At 36.8% G+C, this 19468-nt stretch overlaps 1 protein-coding gene and 1 long non-coding RNA gene across 25 annotated transcripts in view; both read left to right on the top strand.

The window, feature by feature from the left end:
• RBFOX1 (RNA binding fox-1 homolog 1) overlaps window positions 1-19468 on the top strand; it is a 919785-nt gene that overhangs the window by 232392 nt on the left and 667925 nt on the right. The gene's annotated exons all lie outside the window — the stretch shown is intronic.
• LOC141950592 (uncharacterized) lies at window positions 11541-13523 on the top strand. The gene is made up of 3 exons (XR_012631095.1): window positions 11541-11596; window positions 11710-11771; window positions 13454-13523. It is a non-coding gene; the product is annotated as an uncharacterized LOC141950592 (long non-coding RNA).

The raw sequence follows: 19468 nt of genomic DNA, 5'->3' as shown, positions 1-19468 counted from the left end.
TTCTAGGAAGTGTATTTTATGTTTTAAAATGGTAAGTCCAAAAAAGATGTGTGCTGAAGGGTTGTGGAGCAGGTTATGGTATAATTCCCTCCCCCATTCAGGTATGAAATCCTGTTCTCAAAGCAAGACACAGCTTGGTGGGTCAGTTACTCAGTTTGAATTGGCAGCATTTCACGTTGATGTGGGAAAGAGCAGACCTGATGATGTTTTGATGAGAGTTTTAGGTTTTACTCTGATAATCTATTTTATTAATGAGAGTTATAAACATAGAGTAGATTGATTTTCAGCAACCCTCAAAAACTAAAGCCAGTGGAATGCAGAGGTGGGACTACACAAATATATTAGCAACATCACCCTGAGATGATAAACAACAAAAGTATTCTAGTGTTGACAGTGTTGTCAGTCTGCGTTAACTGGTAAAATTCGTATAATTTTGTTTTTAGTGAGACTATCTGGAAATTTTGAATGTATTGCTTTGTGGCATCTTTCAGCTGTATGAAGTTGTCCCGTGATATCCTTAAAGGAGCAAGCAAACTGTGAAAGTAACAATGTCTGAACTTTTATTTGAGTTCCGATAAATATGTAAATTGTCAAATTTTTGCTTGGCAGCGGTGCCATCTTGTGGCTAACGTGAAAATCCCAGCTCTGTTTCAATACCGAGAAGTAAATAGTTAAATCCCTGCAATTTTATCAAAACAGTCAAATCACATTATGTAAGTAAGTGTTTCCGAGACCTTCAGTGTTACCCTCTAAATGAAGACAGAGAACCAGATAGAGAGAAATACAGCTTGATCAGACTTGAGTTTATTTAATCTCTATTCTGGCTTTGGCAGAGCGGGACACTGGGTACCAGATACCTCGGATGAAGGTGTATGGAACTGTCACAGAAGCAAACCTTCTATTACTCCTCATAAAGGTTTGTCTTGATGTTTAATGTTGAAGGGATGAGTTTGATCCTTAAGGGAACAGGCTATAGATATCAGGGTATAAAGATTTATTTCCACTTTGAACACTCCTTAAATTTCCTTGGGTATTCAGCTTTGGCAACACACTCTCCGACAATGAGTCCTACCGTTATTTAGACCTGTTGTGTTTAGAAAAAATCCTAACAGGTTGGACTGGTGGGAGGGAAGATGTCCTCCTGCTTTTCTATTAATTTTCATTGTAGATTCCCGTGTCCTTTTTTTCTGAGAACTGAACTTTCTAGTTCTCTGTGCCCTCTATTGGTATTTATTTTGACTCTCTTTTTTATTTCCTTTAAAACATAAGCAGCCTTAGTGTTATTTCTCTGGTTTTCGTATGCGAATTTTGGGGTCTTTTAACCAGTTCAATCTTCTGTCATTACCATCAATGTTCTTCTCTTGGACCCTCTTACTTTTACAGTTTTCTTCTCATACAGACTGACTAGCCTTTGTGCAACTGAAACAGGTGTGTCTTTATTGCAAATTATAGGAAAAGTTCCTGGTAGCATATCACATGCCAGTAATTGTTTTACCCTGCTAAGGGGTCCTGACTTCTTGTAAAGAAGGCTTACAAAGTGTTTGTGATGCTGCTGAGACTTTCTGTTACTGCTAACAACAGAGAAAATGGCAGTATTTTTTGTGCTGACATAGTTTCTTTGTCAAAATACAGCCTCTTTCCCATTGCATTGCTTCCAAAACATGAATTTTAATAATGCATTTCTAGCCCTTTTAATTGTCCAAATATTTATATGCTACCTACATGATAAAATTAATTTTTAAAGCTATTTTGTTTTGTATTAATGAGTTGACTTTTCTTGCTCAATAGACTATCCCCTCAACTTATTTGACTTTGGTTTTGATGAAAAATGGTAAATGGTGATATGATTATATTCTAATGCTGACCAGTGTTAAATGGTTGTGAAAATTATTGGCTAATGAATACTACCATGTCATTAATCAAGATTGGTATTAGCAAAATGAACTTAAGGGTTTGTTACATTGATTTATAGTGGTTTCTGGAGAAGTTACAGAACTGCAAGGAGAATGTTTGTATATAATGTTTCGTCCAATAGAACTCCTCAGAATGTAAAACAATCCATTAAAAATGAGAAACATCCTCAGTCCTAACAGGTCGTATCAGTAATCTGAGTGTGGTTTGCTTCTCTTTGTTGTGGAATTTCATAGTGTCCTTACAGAAAGAGTTGACCCAAAGCAGATCATCCCAGGGCATGTTGCTGTCACAGCTGCTGTTAACGGGTTGTGAGCAGGACCAACAGACAAACTGGTGATTAACGTGGGGTTTCTCTGTCCACATGTATGTGCACTCTCTCTTCTCAAAATGTTACAAAGACCTGCCACTTGTCTTCCAGACAGTAATGTTTACTGGTTTACTTTATCGCTTTTTGTTCTTTCTGTGTAACATTGAGCTGCTTCTTTATTTGATTTTCTGCTAATAGCATTTCCCAACTGTCAAAAATTCATTAAATTGTTAGGGGAGAGAGATTAAATTTTCCTCCTAGAAAAGACTGGTTTTATGGTAGCTTGTGGTATACTACAGTTACTATGTTGCCTGTTGGTAATTAACATTGCCACTAGGCCCCCGAATATTTCATAGGAGATGTTACTGGGAAGTGCTTTTCCCCCATTAATGATTATAGCTGCTGGTTTTGTGGCACTTAGCACAGTTGATGTGTACTAATTTGTTTGAGCGTGCCTCTCGGGGAAGATCAGGGAGAGTATAAACTAGTTTAAGTGTAGTTACCGGGCTTAGGTATGAGATAAAGTAGGACCAGCTTGGGTATGGACAGAAAGAAAAATTGAGGCACCTTAAGCTATTCTGCTGAGACAAGGGAAGGGGGAAGGAATAAACAAATAACTGTAGGTGCTCTGATGGTGGCAGAGAAATTGGGAGGGATATGTGTATTCAGAATTGCATCCTAACACATCTGCATCATGCCCGAATCACAACACAAGTACTTGCATTCCTTTAAAAACGTGACTGTTGATGCTACTTCCCTTTTGTCTTAATTTCCCATTGTAAGTAAGGTTATGAATCATGCCTGTATCCCAGAGAGGTGGTTTGAGGATAAGCACCTTAAAAATTGTGAGGAACTTCTAAGGCTGAGTCTGTAACGTAAATTGTGATTCATTGTCCTTCTGTCCCCTCTTTTGTTGGAGTCTTGCTGATGGCACTGAATTTCGGATGGAAGAAGAGAAATAATTTGAAAATTTCCTCCCCTCCCTAAAGGAATAAATGCCAAGCGCAGAGCTACTGATTAAAAACGTATCTCTGAGGAGCCTAACAGGAGCTAATCCTTAGGATATATTTAACTAACTTCTAATCCCTTTCACTGGTAAGTGCGTTGAGAGGTAAAAGTTTCTTCTGTTTGCCATAGGTTACCTAGTTCTTCGCAGAGTTATCCTTTCACTTACTCTAAGTTAGCCCTTTCTTTCTTCTGTCTTGATAGTTGACAATTATGCTTTATTAAGAATACCATTGTAGTACTTCAAAAGTACTTATTGCCAAGAATAAAATAAAATTTCAAAGTTTATTTACTGCGGAGGCACTAATTAATAGTTTCTCTCTTTACTTGCACCTTTATGGCATAGCATGAGATCTCCTGGCTGGTAGTGATAATAGAGGTATTATTTTCTCCCCTTAAGCAAAATGATGTGTTCCTAAAGTAATTCACTGCAGTGCAAATTATAACTGCTCTTTTTGTCATGACAGGACTGTAATCATCTTGTGTCACTGGTCACCTCTCTAACAGCTTATTGGTTCTCAGTGCTGTCAAGTGGAAGAAAAAGAGGAGCTTTTTTTCTTTAGCTTGTGCCAGGACTTTTGGCATTTACATATTGTATTCTCTATTGTGTGTAGAAAATAAGTTGGTGATTACTGGATTTTTTTTTTTTTTATGTCATAGAATAATTTGCTAGTGAGTGAAACATGAAAGCTACTTCGAACGTTAAAAAGCATTTCTTGTAGGCTGATTTATCTATTATGCAGTTTCTGTGAGATGTTTTTAAGTGTTGCTTCAAGTCTACATTATGTATCAACTTAATGCAGATAAAGAAGAAAACAGAAAGGGAAAGTTGTTTTAAGTGAGATAGTTAAGCACTTAAATGTTTATTGAATTGCAGTTTGAGACCTTGAGGGGGTGAGGGAAGGGTATGAGGTTATAATAGATACAGGTAAAGAACTATTTTGGTGCAGTTGTTTGTATTTTTCATCAGCATCTCCCATGTGGGTCATGATTCCAGTACAGAGTCTTGTAATCTCCTGCAGTGGCAATGATTCAGCTTAAAAATCAATAGGGCATGAGGTGTTTCAAGTTCTCATTATTGTAATGTGTCAACATCACTTCAGTGACCCCAGAGCCCTATGTTGGCTGATTTGTTCTCTGATTTATTGTGCAATCTTGTAGGGCAAACTATAATTTCACTTGCAACCAGAAACTCTACTTTTATCGTTTGTGTCCCAGTCTCCAGTCATTAGGATGTTCAGAGATAATCAATACCTGTGTTTGCTACTGAAGGTTGAATGAAGTTGTCATGCAGCTAAATTACAAAGAATACAAGCAAAAGAACATAGTTGTGGCTGAACAAACCAGGAAGTGTTTTTATTTAAACTCTCATTCCCTAACAACTTGACATTTTTTTTTATTGCTTACCGCCATCATAATTTCTATTTCCCTATATGCCTAGAAGTTTCAGGTATTAAATTTTGTAGTTTTAATTACTTACTGTACCATGTTGTCTTTAGGTTATCTGTGTTCATTAATGATTCTGTTATCTTCTCAATGTCTGTCCAAATTTAATAACATCATGAACAGGAAACTAATTATTTTAATGGCTCAAACTTAATAAAATTGTTGTGGCTTTAATGTGTAACAGGTAAAGCAGCATTGTTAATTTCACAGTCATCCTCTCCCACCCCTTCTAAATTCTGATGTTTCCTTACATGATCAAAGTGCCGCGCGTGATAACAATGTAGTCTACATCAGTTTATCCTGGGCAATATCATACCTATCGATGTATTTGGAATGTCTCAAATAAAACTGAGGTAGCTTAGCACAACCAAAAGCTCATAGGACTTCCACTGCATTGACACGTACCCATCACATGCTTATCTTATAATCAGAGCTTAATGCAACAATCTTGAAGCTGAATATCTAAGATCCCACAAAGTGATACCCCTTTAACTTTAATTCTTCCTTTTTTAATAAACAGAGTTTTATCTCCAAGAGGTATTATATGTTTTGGGGGACTATTATTGTATTCTTACCTATTTAATAAAAAGCCAACCAACCAAACCAAAAAAACCCAGTACGTATAGTATAAACAGTAATTATTACAGAGCAAGAATGTAAGGTTCTGGAAAATGCATTTCTTCAACATTTTCTTTCTAGTCGGTGTTAGTAGCTCCTTGACCATTATAAAGCTGCATGACAAACTACATTTGGCAATAGTTTCCTGCATTTAACTTAAAGGGAATGTAAAAGCCTATAAGATAAATGAATGCACTGCTGAATAAGAGAAGTGCTGGGTTTCTGAGGTAAAATTAGTAGTATTGTTTATTTTGAAATGGAGCTCAAGATCACCACTTTTATGATTCCCTCAAGGAGATCAGTTCTATCTTAGACGCTTGAGCTGCTCATTGCTGTAGGAGTCATTTGCTGTATGGTTGCCCTGTTCTTATACCCTTCCCAAGCTAGACACTGTCGACTCCACCTAGAGGAAGGATAAATGGGTACCTGGTCCACCCCAGAGTGTTAATTCATGTGTTTTGGGGGGTATTATTGAATGAATCTCACCAACATTCTGTCTCCATAAAATTATAATCCTTGAAGTCCTGCAGCTGAAACATTTCTGCATCTGGACATCACTTTTTGGATTCAGTCTGAATGCTAAAGCATGTTAGCAGATTGTCAATTAAGTGAAAAGCATCCAGTGTCTCGAAATGCACAAAGTGGGAGGAAGCAGACCATCTGTATATTTTATGTTTCTTGAAAAACTGATGACTGGACAGTATTTTTCCAGTATACATAATAGATTTAATATTTTCCTCCTGAAATATTCGTTTCGGTAGAACTTCCAACTTAACAGTTGAGAGTTCACAGCTTACCTAGTGAGGAAACATCAGGCAGCATATAAATGTATGTAAGCCTTAAATTAAATAAATCTGAAATTAAGCAGTTTTTAAAAGTTATATGAAACAATAAGATCTATATTCACCACTAAATCTAATACAAATAAGAGAATATTCAGAATTGGAAGCAAATTGGGAAAAACTAATGTCTCGGACTCAAGGTCAGAAATTTTCAAAGTAATTTTCACAGTTGTGTAAGACCAATTTTGCAGTTAGATTAACAAATGTTTATTGATTTGTTAGGGGGGTAAAAGGGTTAATAATTTTCGAGGCTTCATTTTTTTTTTTTTGTCCTCTGTTTTCTCACCCAAACCATCAGTTTTAATTATAGCCTCTGAAACTCATTTTTTCTTAAACTGTGTCCATGTAATCTGGGGGCGCACTACAGAAATTGCTAACACTTTTTAAAGTCTCACTTGCAAAATTATTAATTTGTAGGTATTATTATTCAGTAGCTTATTATTACTCAGTCTCCCTAAGGACAGGTTGATGTCACTAGTGAACACAGTGCATGTGCAAATTCATGTGTGCACTTCTCAAATACTGAAAAATAGGCATGCTTGACTACAGAAGGAAATTGTTCTCAGATTTCAGATGCTTCCTGAAAATCAGTGTTAGTAGTCCTAGCTCACTGTGGAAAGATTGGTTTTTTGGTTTTTTTTGGGTTTTTTTAAAATATGAAAGTGTCTCATAGTCATTTACTAAGCTGATCTATTTAAAGACTTCTCCATGAAATTAAAATAATTGTCATGGGGTTGGTACAGCTTTAAAAAGTTAACATCTATGGCCTCGTATATCACAGAAAGATATGGGTCTTTTCTGCATGAAAATTTGACCTATATAACAGAATAATCTGGCATAATGCAGAGAAGGGAGATGAGGGAGAAGGTGGGCTGTAGCAAACCTTTCAAGTGTTGCACAGGCCGTGAAAATCTGTGGAGCTGCTGGAAGGTAGATAACCTGTGCAAATTAATTTGTCTACTGTACATTCTATGATGTATAATTCATTTTACATTGTAAGTGTCCCACATTCTGGAGGCCAGGACTGTTTTAAAGTATCTCATCTAAGTCGCTCATATATCCCTTGAAATGCTTATTTAAAAATAAAATGTCATAAATACATGGAAAACTTTCAAGAAAGTTCTCTTCATTTTTTGAGAAACTTCTTCATCCTCAGTATAGTTTTTAATGTTTAAAGAAAAATCCTTTGTAGTTTGGCCTTTTATTTTTTTTTCCTTTCTGGTGAATACACACTGCAGCATCACCCAGAGATTTCTAGAGTATACAAAGTATCAGAAAGTTGGTAATTTTAGCTCCCTCTGAATACTTTCGGGAAGTAGAGATAAATGTTGCATTGCTACAGATCTCCCTCTGCTGTTTCCCATCTGTCAGTCAAATACTGAAAAGGAGTATACACCAAGTATAACTAGCATTGCACAAATTCTGTACTGGGTACCCTTGTTGACTGGCTTCAGGGGTGTGAGGATAAGCTTGTGGCTTTGGTGGTCACTGACAGCTATTGCAAGACTGGTTGAGGAACAGTGCTTTTCAACTAATAATGGAGTTTACAAAATTAATAAGACCTAATTGAACGATGTAAAGCTTAACCCTTAAGCAGGCACTGTACTTGCCTGTAACATGCTAAATAGGAAGTGCAGCCCACAGATAACTAATGGAAATGGCAATTGCTGCAGAGAGACAGTTGTCTGACATGGTTGTGTTGCCCCTGTTGCGTTTGATACTTGGTGTCTGAGAGCACAGACAGCTGATAGATTGCCCAGTGTGGTAATGTAAATGCAAGTGAGATGACTGCACACAGACCTAGGCAGCCACTGCTTGCTTTTTTTTTTTTTTTTTTGGTCTGGTTTATCTATTTCTGAATTATAATCACTGCATAGCAGAAAACAAAAAAGAAAACATTTTTTGTAACTATTTTCTCAGTCATTTCAGTTACGTGTAACTGTGGTTATACTTCATATCGTGTTATCCTGTTAACTGTTTTTGATACAAGAAGCATGATTTCATATTTCATCACAAAGCAGACTTCATCTTAATTTGATTAGTATATTCAGATAAAAGGTACAGCACAGTTCAGCAAAATTCTGGACTGTTTCATTAATTATTTTTATTTTAATTTGGTAATTCCACTGAGATGGAAATTTCACTGGAAAGAGATTTTGGGTAGTATGTATTTCCACTGAGTTATGGAAGGCAGCTAGTCAGACCACCTTCTGCTAGGATTTTGTCATACTCTGCTGTATTTAGGTGAGGAAAATGGAGACTCATGTTGGACCCATGAGTATTGGTATTGTTGCTAGTGAGTTGTCCAAGCATAGTGTATGGAGCTCTGTAGGAAAAAAACCCAACCTTTTCATTTATTTATTTATTTTTTAACTTTGAGACTGTAATTCCAACTGAATATATTCTTTTCACTATGCACTGCTGGTCCTGCCACTATAGGTAGCTGGAGCAATACCTGTATCCTTCTTAGTCACCTTTTGAGGGGTTGTGAAGCACTTTGAAAAGTGCTCTCTTAAAAGGATATTAGGTGTCTGTAAAATACTGCTGTTCCAGCTGAAGCTTGGACAAACTATAAACCTCTGTGGCTGCAGAAAATTACTGAGTGCTGCATAAGCTGTTCAAGTGCTGCTTTACCAAATCAAAGATACTGTGCTCAAGCACTATAAAAAAGGGAACTCCCATGGTGAGAGACAGCTTGCTACAATGGCATTCAATTCAAGGTCATACATAACATCAGACACGGTAGGGAAGAAAGCCAAATTAAGCATTTTTAGCAGTGAATATATATTGAGAAATAACATTAAGGGTGTGAAGATACTGGAAAGGAAAACAGTAAAATCCATGTAGCAGAACAGTTGTGTAAGCAATATTATAGAAATGGGCATCAGTGTACTAAGTCACTTACATTTTGTGTATCACTAACTGAAAACACTTTCCTTACGTGATCTTGCTTTTGCATGGCTTTGCAGCATCTCAACTTTGTTATTATAGCTCTTACCTAGACAATGTTTTTTTAATAAATTGTGAATGGGAAGGTCATTAGCAGTCACAGCACTGATGTGATGATGGGAGGTGTTTGCTTTTTTCTTGGCGAAACCAACATTTGGAATTTTTGACAGACAGAATTTACATGTTTGAGATTTCTTAAATAAGACTCACTGACCCTTATACCAAGATACTCTATGTACGTACCAGTTATGTTTATCCTGTATTGATTCTTTAATAGTACAATTGATACAATTTGAAATTGTAAATGCTATCTCCTTTGCCTGTTACTGAGGAAATGTTTGTGTCTGAAAAAAAACAAAGGATTGAGATAATATTGTCATTGGATACTGAAGCCTGAAGAAAATATTGAAGGTTTTAAACTTTAATATCATAATTATTATGATATAATATTATTATATTCTTATGTTAAGTAATAAATACCATAGAGCATTTTTCAGCACAAAGTAATGTTGATTAAGGGATATGCACCATAAATTGATACTTTTTATTGTATAAAATCTTGGTAAATTAGTAAGGCATGTGCCAGTAAAGAAATACGTGCCGTTTTTAGCTTCTGAAATTAGGCAGAGATAAGAAAGTAGTCCAGTTATGGCGTGCCTGTCAGTCAGCATAGGCTTGGGTAGTTTCAAGTCTGAAAACCATGATGAAATCATCATAATTTTAATTTCACCCTGAACAAGTACTGCACACTGAGCAACTACTGGTAGCCTGAAGCCCACCAAGCCATCACGCAGGGCAGGAACCCTTCTCTCCAAGGAACTGAGCTCATGACTCAAGATCGTGATGTGAGTTGACGCTTGTCAATATATGTACTCTGTGACTTCTGTCCAAGTTTGGTTCCTTTGCCTGTAAGTATGTGACCTGGTGCTATCCTGAGCTACTTTCTTTGTGTTTCTTTGGAGAGTTTTAAGTCAAACCATGCTGTCTTCTAGTGAAACAGATGGAGATGCACAGATGATAATACTCCAGACCCATATAGGTTCTAGTAGCAGGTAATCAGAAAGGTTCTTAGAAGGGTATCTGCTGTTAAGAAGATTGATTCTCAGTTACTGCTTGTTTGAATGTTCTTTCTGCCCCCTCTCAAACTCTTAAACTCTTCTCATTTATAAGCATGTTAAAGTAAAGTAATGAGGTGAAATTTAGGTGACTTTTATTATTCTCTTCGTTCTCTGAGTTCATAAATAATGAAATAGTGGTTTGTGTACAGTAATTGTGTTCAGTAAAAGTGGAATCCGGAAGCATTACAAAGTTTAGCAGAGGGGCATATGTTTCAGGGTGGGAACTGAAATTTTCCTTTTTGACAGGTTTCCTTGAAACTAGATTCACACTGGCATCCAGATTTTCCTAGAAAACAGAATGCCAGAATGCTGCAGTCAGGGCTTGTGCTCATTTTGAGCACTTGAGTAAATTGGCAGAGAAGGAGAGGCAGGTAGCCTGGAGGTGCGTGTCTCTGGCCGGGCAGTGAACTACATGGTGGTGCTGCAGGAGAAGACTGAGCATGAATGGGGCTTCTCATCTTGATAATCCCACATACTCAGTCTAAGTACTAATCGAAACTTGAGGTTCACCTTGGTAATATTGCAGTTGTTTTGCCATAATATGCTCTGTCCTGATCAATCTTCTTTGCTGGCTGGGTATCAAATGCAGAGCTGTCACTGAGATGAGAAAGAAAGCTTTTAATTTCTTCCTATTACATCTTAATTCCTGATTGCTTGTCATTAGTTACTCTTAAACTTCTTTTAGTCACATTGTATGCCTTCTTGGTGACTGAGCTCTGGATTAACTTTTTCTGCTCCTGCACGTCATAATTCTCTGTCATGCACTTAACATTAGAAGAAACACCTCCTTCTTTCTCTTCCACCCAATGTTCCCATCACCTCCTGGAGCTAACAGAATTAAATTCTAATATTAACATTCAATTTGCAATTTTGGAGCCTTGAAACATCACCTGCTCTGCATGAAGGAATAGTTTTTGTGGTGAGGTTTGAATATGGTATATTTTCAACAGAATTCACAGGGTTTTAAATCCATTGCATTTTAAGAGGTATTTTACATCTCCAGGAGTGCTTTCATTGGAAGGTTTTTCACTCTGGGATGGTCATATGCTCTTCCCCCCCCCTCCCCCCCCAAGTGCTTACAGTGTCAATTATACATCTCAAGATAGAGGCAACTGGGCAACAAAATTTTAAAAGCAAGCTTGACTTAGAAAACAGGCACAAATACAATAAATTACATGGTTACACAGCAAAGGCATTTGTAACACTGTTGACCAAACACATCAGTTACTTGTTACTTGTTTGAATCACTTGCAGGAAGTATCCCAGTAGAACTTTTGATAGTTGGAAACAAAGGCCTGATACGAGAGGATTCAGGGGTGCAATCTGGGGAAAGCAAGAACCAATGCAAGTACAGGGGAATGGTTCTGCAGTTTATATCTTTTCCTCTCTAGCACCAGGTATATGAGTTGTCTTTTCTTTCAAAATTTCCAGGCAATTATACTTCAACAGAAATTGAACATAATGGGCAGATGCTTAAATATTTGACATGGCACTTCCCCTTCTGCCTCAGCAGGTACTTACTGTTCTTTTGGCACTGTTTTGATGAACATGTGATGCCTTTAAAATACTCTGGTAAGCAGGATTCTTGGATATAAAATATTACTGTTGTCAAAGTATCGCTTCTGATTCGCTTGTTTGATATGCAGAAGCATACGGCTAGCTACAGGAATGGACTAAATAGATACAAATGACAATGTGTCATTTTGGCCAGAGCTCAACGAACAGAAAGAGGAAGGCAAAAGCTCATATATTTTCATGATAGTGTTTGTGTTGATAGAATTCACATATGTAAATCACTGTTGAAAAAGCGGTTTATTTCAGGGGATGCATATGTTAACAGCTCTGATATAGAATATGTGAAACATGAATCGAACCAACCAGGTCCCATCTAAACAGTTGTATCTTCCTTTCCAAGACCTGCAAAGCTTCCCATCTCAGTTTCTGTATGACAGATAAATTGAGCAGATTAAAACCAGGAATAAATAGTTAGCAACATTTACCACAAGCCTAGAGTATTTGGACAGCCACTACAAATGGAATTGAGATGTTTTAGACTGTTTTGTCACTTTAAGGCTAGATGACAAGTACTGATTATCTTTCAAAAATTGTATCTTTAATTTCTGATGGAAGCTAGGGGATGGATATACAGATTACTGGGTAAGACTGCAGTGTCCAAGAGATAAGATTTCTAGCATTAGACTGAAAATTCTGAGTTCTTTCCCAATGTGAATAACTTTGCCAATGTCTTACCACTATTATTAATATCAATATATATCTGTATATATATCTGTATATATCAATATATATCATAGATATATATGATCTCTTATAAATTGCGTCATGTTAGAAGATCTCCATGCTTTTTTTTTTTTTTCAGGTAATTTCTAATCTAGATGCTCCAATCTTTCACGATCGAACAAGCACTGACACTATAAGATACGGCTTCCACCTATTCCAAGTCCTTCCCAAATAAGGCCAGAAGAGTCCTTTGCGATATATAAGACCTTTATTTCAGAGACAACTAAAGGAAAACTGGGAAAATTCTTTGAGTAAAGAAAAAGAGTGAAGTGTCTTTGTTGTTTTTTTTCTAAATAAGTAGGAGTTTCACATTTCATGAATGTGAATTATATAACAAAGGTGAATTATGTACCACAGAGCTCTGCGATTAACTTTAGCACTTTTATCTACTTTTGGTTTAGCAGGTCTTTAGGAGAAAACATTATCATGTCTTTTTTCCTCCCCCCTTAAAAACATAAAAAATAGAGGCTTATTTTCTCAGTCTTTAGGAATGCGAAGACATTGTTGTGCTCCTCTGTTCTACCCTGTTGCTTTCAACTTCCTATTTAAGACACAGGACATCTCTCAGAAATTCTGTATCACCAACGTAATGTTGCTTTGATGATGTATTGCATGCTAAGTTGACATTGACATGAAAGGACAGTGTGAGGCTCAGGAGATTTTTTTTTTAATTATTTTTTGCTTTAAGTGTTCTAAATTTAATTACATCTAGCAACTGAGAAAGTTGATAATCTAAAAACTTGCCATTCATTCAGGATCTCCAGGATTCTTGATAAATTTTTATGTTGATGAATTGACAAGATTATATATCTCGGAATCATCTGCAAAATCGGTAAATGACACCAAAAGTAGGAGTTTGCATTGTGTAGTTATGTTTTGGGTGTGAAAGATTAAAGAAATTATTCAAATTATTTGCTTAATTTAACTTATTGCCCTGGTTCTCAACTCATTTCCAGATAAGGTCTCAACACTGTTCCCCTAGATGATGGCTAAGAGATTGAAGAAATAAGGTTGACTGTAAATGCCCAGCTGTGTTCTCCATCTGCTTTAGGCAAGTAGTTCTCTTACATTCACTTCAGGTTTAATGAGGTTCCTTATAGACAGTGTGTGCACTAGGGATTTGCCACATCTGCACAGTGAGACACTAACAATTCACTTGGCTGGGATGTTTTTTTTTTTTCCTCCTTCTCCCTCTGCTACTTTTCCAGAGGGCAAAAAGTGCCTCTCTGATAGTGTTTCTCATCATCTCTGCATACTTCTGAATGAAACATGGTATTTTAGTGAGTAATTACTAATGATTTGTGTTTTGGATCATTCAGATATATACTAGACATAGTGGGAGAGAATCTTCCCATGTAAATCTCAACAGAAGCCAAGTATTTGATCAGAAGACCAATAATGACCCAAAGGGCCAAACGTCAGGTTTTTTGTGTTGTCCTCCTTGACCCATCTTGGTTTGGAACCAGAGCTATCCTGGATACCGTATGGCACAGTTCTGCATCTCTTGATATTAAAATCTGTAGAGAGTTCTTGATCTGATAGTTTGAACATGAGATGTTCTGCCCTTTGGCCATGAGCGTTCTGCAGCTGGTGACTTCTCCTCCTCCCTCACCCCCTTCCACCTGGGATGAGATTTCAGTGTCCTCTCTGCAGTTGAAGAACCGAATATTTTGACAGCACCCCTCTCTTTCCTCAGTCTTGCCCCTTTGTGGGGCAAGAGTGAATCTCTGAGGAAAACAAAAGATCCACTTCTGGAATAGACTATACCTAGTAATCAGTTATTGTGACCCTTTTCACGTGGTGCTGACTAAAAGGGTAAACAGTAAGACTTTAACCATATAAACCCACTTAGACCTGATAGTGGGTATAAGGACTTGGAAGCTCTTTTCAAATCTACAGAATTATTTTAAGTAGCTTTCCCTTAATTTCCCTGCAGGTATCTATATATACACTGTCATTCTGGTGACTATCTGCCTTGAGAGCAATACAGATACGCTGTTGGCACTTTCCCTTCCATGGAATAATGAAGATCTCAACAGCAATAATGACCCTGGGCAACAGCAATGATGACCCAGACACCTCCAACCTCCTTTTTGTTGCAGCACCAACTTGTGTAGATTTTTTTAAATATGTATAAAATCCTCTCTAAATACATACATTATCCTGTATTTTATATAAGATCCTGTATTGTAAAATATATTTATTACTCTCTGAAAGCTCTCTCTCGATTGTATTGTTCGTCTCTAATATAACTCTTGCTGTCTTTTCTTGCCCATCTTGATATTTCTATGCTTTTCATCCCTTTCCTTGGTAGTCTTTATACTCCTTCCACACAAGCAAATTCCATCGCCTTTTCTTCCTTTCTTATATGCTAGTTCTTTCTTCAAGTTGCTGTCTTTTTGCAGTGTAGTACAGAACAATCAAACCACCAAACTTTGTACTTTTTGAAGCAGGGGTGTTTGAACATTTGAAAACCCACAAAAGAAAGGCAGATCAGTAGTTCTGGCATTCTTCAAAATTGCTCTTTCATTTGAAAGGAATAGAGAAACTATGGGTGGGCAAACTGAAAGTTGTAGTGTCTGTTTAAGAATAATGAGGCAGTGAATGGCGGCAAGAAGTGTATCGGTAATGATTAGATGTGGTGAAAGCAGATGTATCCACTTAAAGGAAAAAAATGTGTTTTAAGTGCAGTCTTATATTTGATAATCAGGCTACAATTCATATGCATCAGGGGATTCTCAGGAACCTCAGAGGTCTGAGCATCTGCTCTCTGGATGTGAAGTTCCCGTAGGCACCAGACTTGGTGGGGTGAGTTGCACTAAACCTGAATATGCCAGCTGAAGTTTGGAATTCAAGCTTTTGTCCTACAATCCACTTACTGCTTCCTGTTCAGTGCTTGTGATCAGCATGTTAAGTGCTTCTGTTATTTTTCCACTAGAAGCAAGTGATGTTAATAGAGTGCACGTAGCCTGATGGCATCCCTGAAAGAGTTGTCAGTGATGGTAAACTGAAATCCATGCATGGAGTACTGGCTATACAGAGCATCAAAATGGGCTTTATTTGAAGCTCACAAAAGATTTTTAAGTCAGTATCTTAATCAGCTATGCTTTGCAGATTTTGCTTAAGTCTTGTTCTTTCTCACAACTCTGTAGTGTGTATAATGTGATTGTTTTTCCTAGAGTCTTAGGAAAGCTATCACATATACTTAATACTATAAATGTAATGGGCTGCATTCTTCATTCTAATTGGTGAAGCATGTGCGTTCTTAACGGCAGATAATTGTTTTCAACACAGTTCATTCGTAACTCGGAAAGCCACTTCTGCCCAGCCACACAGTGCCTTTCTTCTTCAAGAATCATTAGTAGTAGTAGTCTGGGGGATTTATAATAGCAATAGCACCTCCCAAACCAAACCTTATGGCTGTTAATAGCTATTACTTTTCCTTCCAAAGTGTTTTTCTCCCCAGGCACCCTTTTGACCCAGGGCAATTAGTTAACAAGTAGTCGTTAACTATTGATAATGATCAATTTGTCAGGGATTATTGTGCAATGATGCCATATTCTCTAGTAATTAGATAAACCCATGTTAATTGTAGGTAGTGTCAAAGACCCTTTCTTGGAGGGTCAAGCAGACTCCCCATAAGCTGAACTGAACTGAGCAGCAGCTTTGCAAAAGCAGAGTAAATGATGGAAGGAAATAAGAACTATCTATTAAAATTATATTTTCAGAAATAGTCAAGATTTGACAGGTTTATAATTTTCAGAGATAGCTGCCCATAAAGAAAAGAAATTAATCCAGTTACAGTTTTTAAAGAAAGCAAGGAAATTTACTGGTCCTTTCTGATACCCTTTCCTAGAGAATAACAGGAAAAAAAGAAACACACAGAGACATATAAATGTACAGACCTCAAAACCCATATTTGGGTTAAAAAGACTTCACTGTACATGCTCATGAAAAATCTCAGACTTTTTTTTTTCTAGTTCATGATGCGTCACAGAATAGATGCATAATCTCTTCCGAGAAATGTGTATAGTTGTTGATGCTTAAGAACTGAAATTGTTATATCCATATCAATTTTTACTTTCACAGACGGAAAGCTACTTCACAGTAAATTAGCTAAAATAATTTCCAGTCTCAGCAAAATGGATTACACTGGCCAAGTACTGTAACGATCTGGGCAGTTTGAATCCACAAAGAGGTTCAGGTCTGCTTGCACCTGCTCTTGAAACATGCTTTGTAGTAAGAGCAGTTTATTCTTTTTCTGTAGAACTCCGCACTTTAAAGCAAAAAAAGGTCAAGTATCTCACTGTGGCACGTGTTACGTGATTTAAGGGGAACTGCAACTGAGGGCAGTGCCAGGGGAAAATGCAGAGGCTGCTGGGAAGCCAATAGAGACTTCAGTATCACTTTGTGTTTTATGTAGATGTTCTTCAAGTACAAGGATGATGGCTATTAATGAAATAAAAAATCACGCATGGGTAAACAAAAGTAGGAAAAGAAGTATGACTTGCAAGAGAAGCCTTCATATAATTGCTCAGTATTTGTTTTTACCGGAAGGTTGTTAAGGAGTTAAAGGAGTTAAATTCATCACATACCAAATCATGACAATTGCTCTCACTAATGTTCTGTTATTTACATCTGTGTGTACAGCCAGCTATCACACTGACATTTACTTTACAAAATTCATATATATTAACATACAAAAGTCAATCGTCTGCCATATATGATTTATTCCTTTGAATCTTGTGCATCTTCTATGGAGAGATTATAATACCTCTCTGGCTTGTTATTTTCTCTCTGCAATTTATCATGGGTAGTTTGAAGATTTATTTTTTTTTTGTAAATATATATCATGGGAACCGAAGTAAAATCATAAGGGTTTCAAGCTGATTAGGTAATACAAGAAAGGAACCTCAAGTATATGCGTACCAGTGCACACAGGCTGGGAACAAACAGGAGGAACTGGAGCTCTGTGCCTAGTTGGAAAGTTACGATATCATTGAATTAACTGAAACATAGTGACAGAACTTGCATGACTGGAGGATCATGATGGGTGGCTATAGGCTGTTTTGTAAAGACAGGGAATAAGAGGAGGAGGAGTCATGCTCTATGTTAAGGAGAACCTTGAATGTGTAGAATTCAACTACGGTGATTGTGGAAGCCCTACTGAATGCCTCTGGGTCAAGATCAGAGGGGTCGTCTCCCAGGGGGATCTTACAGTAGGCATCTGCTACCGACCTCCAATCCAAGGTGATAAAGCCAATGAAGCAATATTTGGGTCACTTAATCAAGCTTCAGGTCAACAGGACATGGTTCTTATGGGTGACTTCAACTACCCAGACATTTCTTGGAAGAACAATACAGCAGCTCATGTGCCATCCATCAAGTTCCTGGAATGCGTAGAGGCCTGCTTCCTCATACAAATGTTGGATGTGCCAACCAGGAATGAGGTACTGCTGGACTTGCTACTCACAAACCAAGAAAGCCTGCTTTGTAATATCTTGGTTAACCAGATGATCCTTGAGGTCCCTTCCAACCTGGGATTCTATGATTCTTTTCCCTACTCTTCCTTTATGTTGTGTTTTGTTGTGTTTTAAAGTTGACTCTTAGTGATGAACTGTTGTCTTAGCTAATTTTAATATTAAATTTTTTATTCCAATTAATAATAATTAAAAGTTTAATTTATAATTTTTACTTTTTTCTTCCAAAACAGTAGCTGTTACAATGCTACTTGCTAGAAGAATGCTTGCAAACCAATAAGCTGATCAATATGGTTGTTTTCTAGACTACATTGAAAGGAACCAGTTTATTTACTATTTCCAGATCATGGAATATATATTTAGCTCTAAGTATATATGGCTAGTAGGTATGATTAATGCTACGATGGAGAAAACCTTTTTCATAGTGCTATTTCTTTTTAATGGAATTGGATCTCCATTTTCTAGAAAGTTTGCTCTAGCTATGTATGCAGAATTTGGAGATGGTACCAAACATTGTTTTAAAAGAAACAGAATATGAAGAATACGAGCTCTGATTCTGCAAGACTTGGTTTACTACAGTTGTAAAAACCCCCAAACAAACATGCAGAAACAGAAACCTCATTATAAGGCACTACACACTGAAGACTGAGCGTCCTTATTTTCAAATGAAAGGTAAATCAGGACTAATAGGAGACATGATGAAGTAGCATAGAACTCAACCCAGGCACTGCAGGAGCTAGACAGCCGTATTTCAATAATGATTTTTGAGTGTTTTGAGACATCTTTGCTGTATCTTTAATTTTAAGGCAGTACCTTCCTATTCCTTATTTATTATGATGAATCGTGGCTTTTGAAGCTTCATACTGGCTGAAGAATTGAGTAAGTATGGAACATGTTGGTCCAATGATTTTAATTCATTCCACCAAACCCAGTGTTGTATTTTAGTATTTACCTAGCGATAATATAAGTTTCTGAGCTTTTTACCATGTAACAAATTTTATATTATTTGTAGGTATTTAAGTGGACTGTCTGAAATGAATTTCAATATCTGAGCTGCAGACATATTAAAAAAACCCCAAACCCACAATAGGTGGAAATCAAATGTATTTTCTAAAAAGTCTCATAGTTCATATTTGAGTGACGTATTTCTGAGAATTAAAACATCTTGTTAGGGAAGTTATCACTTAAATCTCTAATTTTACTGAATTCAGAGCACTTACATTGTTATATTTAACACAGGTCTAGCAATAAATACTATGTTTCTTTAATAATTTAGGGTAATTATTTCCTTTGTATTACTGCACTGTTTTTTATCATTATTTCTTCAGGTAGTTATCACAGTATGCATACAAATAGTGAAAAATGATCTTTGTTATTCAAAGTAAAAATGTATTTAATAAGGTCTGTTTGTTGTTCAAGTGACAGTATCTTTTCAGAACGAGCAGATGTTGTTTGAACTGTGTGGTCTGCCTCGTTCTATGATGTTGATGG

This window comes from Strix uralensis, chromosome 16 (genome assembly GCF_047716275.1).
Source record: "Strix uralensis isolate ZFMK-TIS-50842 chromosome 16, bStrUra1, whole genome shotgun sequence".
Classification (NCBI taxonomy): domain Eukaryota; kingdom Metazoa; phylum Chordata; class Aves; order Strigiformes; family Strigidae; genus Strix; species Strix uralensis.
This window is presented reverse-complemented; position numbering and strand designations above follow the sequence as displayed.